General features: G+C 44.3%; 1 protein-coding gene across 1 annotated transcript in view; it reads right to left on the reverse strand.

The window, feature by feature from the left end:
• Window positions 1–2,500, reverse strand: part of LOC133116290 (partitioning defective 3 homolog B-like) — a 107,196-nt gene that overhangs the window by 53,110 nt on the left and 51,586 nt on the right. The gene's annotated exons all lie outside the window — the stretch shown is intronic.

The following is a 2,500-nucleotide window of genomic DNA, read 5'->3' on the forward strand; positions in this document are numbered from 1 at the left end:
GTAACGTAATGTAACAAAGGGAGCTGTTTGTATGCTCAAGTTTCTCTTTGGGAGGGGGGGAATCCTTTTCCTGTCACACATTTAATCAACACAGCGTAAGCCCGACTAGCCACATATTGTGTTAAGGACACATGCTGCAACCAAATTTAGTAACTGCCTAGTTGTAAGCTAACTAGCAGGTACTAAGCCTGTAGTATGAGCTTAAGAGAGCTTAAGAGAGAACTGAAAAGCTGGTGCAACCCTACCCTAGTACAGAGTACAGCAGTGATTCAAGCCTGCCCTCTCCCAAACTTCTCATATCCTAAGCACTTCTCAGAGTTATCAGCTTTTCTCCTGATGACAGACTGAACCATTTCTTCATCCTCTGCCCACAGGTCAGAGGTCAGGGAGGTGCAGAGTGGAGCAAGAACCTCAGTGCCCAGGAACAAACCCCCTGTAGCCATGAGCTCTCGCAGTGATTAGACTCCTTTCACGAGGGGGAAAAATGGTTCATCTTCTGCCAACTTTCTGTCATTAAAGGGCAAATTTCACCTGAAAACCTTCATTTTGAAGAATTTACCTCCAATTTAGTTCTTTTCATAGTCCTTGTTTCAAAAGCAGTCGCATTGATTGCATCGTTCTGCTCACGATGCCGTAAACTGCGCACATCAATACTTCCTGATTCTCATTTGTGCGTTCTGTTTTTTTATTCCAGATCTCGTAATCATATTCGATTCAGCTGTTAACTGAATACTTTACAACATTTTAGCAATCATCTCTGATACACTCTTTAATACTTGTGGGGAGAGAGGACTTTGACCTCTTTTTACACAAGTCTCGTCTTGAGCAAAGCACTTTTTACTTACCATATTTTCCAAGTGCAGACTACTAACTCCTTTCTCCTCCCTTATAGAGTTTGTGAGTCCAGCAAAAACATATTTACATGTAATATCCAAATAATCCACCCCTTCCTCACCACCTACCCTACACAGCACCTAGTCCAGCTTTGGTACTCTCACACAGTACCCGGGACGGACTGGGCCATTAAGGCCCTGCAGCTAATGAAGGATGCTGCCACATGACTGCTCTATAATTTTAACAAGCATGCTCATGTCACGGCCCTCCTCACCTCATTTCATTAACTGCAGCCTACAGGGCAGTTAATGGAGCAGCTCGACCGTACCTCCAGTCAATCTTCAAACCCTACACCCCGGCTAGAACTCTCCTCTCCACCTGCCCTCCCCCCCTCCCTCTATAGACACTCCTAAAGAGTGTGTGTATAAATGGGTGAATTCAATACAATTGTACAGCACTTTGGATAAAGGCGCCATATAAATGCCACCCATTTACCATTTAAAGATGCCTAGCTGTATTGGCCCCCCAGTGGTGGAACAACCTTCCTATGAAAACACAAACATTATCTTCAGGCTGTCTTGGTTCCCCTTCCAAACCCACCCCTTAATAGTCCCACCATTTGTTCAGGTTATGGAACGTTTTTAGGATTGTTATGAATGTAATCTCTATGCTTTCAGGATTCGTGTTTTGGCTCTTGCTGAGCATATTTAATATGCATTAGTGCTTTGGAGCTTTAGAGAGTAGATCTTCACTGGTCTGGGAATGTCATTATCCAGTGCTGGCACTACCACTCGTCAGGTGAACGCCCCAAATGTTCTCATACGCTGTACATCTCACCAGATAAAATGATCTTTTCAATGAGTGTAATGCACTGCACATGCAAGACAATTGCTATGATGGAGAGAGACAGTCAGATCGAGCTGAACTAGTTTCTAATTCCATGAAGGCTGCCAGTAATGTTGTGGGCCTGACGTCAACAGTGTACCCCAGCACCGCATAGACCCACAGGGACTGAACCAGAACGCAACTATTTAGGGTTTCAAAGTCAGTGTTTTCTTCAAATGTCCTTTTGTAGAAACTCCCGTCTTTCCTCTGTTTATTTAAAAAGAATAAGAAAATGTAATTATAACTGCACATGTACTGTGCTACCATACATGGAGCAGGAGATTTGAACACAGTCCAGTTGATTGTAAACTCTCAATTCTCATTTTTATCTTATTCTCCAAGGCATAAGAGAACAATGCCAGGACATCAGTAAAATCTCCCTCCACTGCTGTTATGGAAATGTTTAACTCCTGGTAACTGACATTTAACCGCAATTCAGTGTTTGTTGCAGATTCTGAAAACGGCCACAACTGACCTACCCATGACATAAATAATTCACCCAGAATGGCAGATTTAGATCACACAGCCGAGAAGTATACATGTTAATTTGAAAAGATAGGCTCTAATTACCCTCCTTCCTTAAACACGGGCTAGATCAGAGGCGTAAGGTTTGCAGCGGTTTCCCGTCCCACACAGGGAGCTGACAACTGCCGGGTGGTCCTCCCCTGGGGGCGGACCTACCTGGCAGAACTCGGCCCAGCTGGACGATCTGGGCACCCTCGTGCCTGACCAAAACAGCTGTGCCAGCAACTCCAACATAAATACACTCCGACTCTATACA

The sequence above is a fragment of the Conger conger genome, chromosome 17 (assembly GCF_963514075.1).
Source record: "Conger conger chromosome 17, fConCon1.1, whole genome shotgun sequence".
NCBI lineage: Eukaryota > Metazoa > Chordata > Actinopteri > Anguilliformes > Congridae > Conger > Conger conger.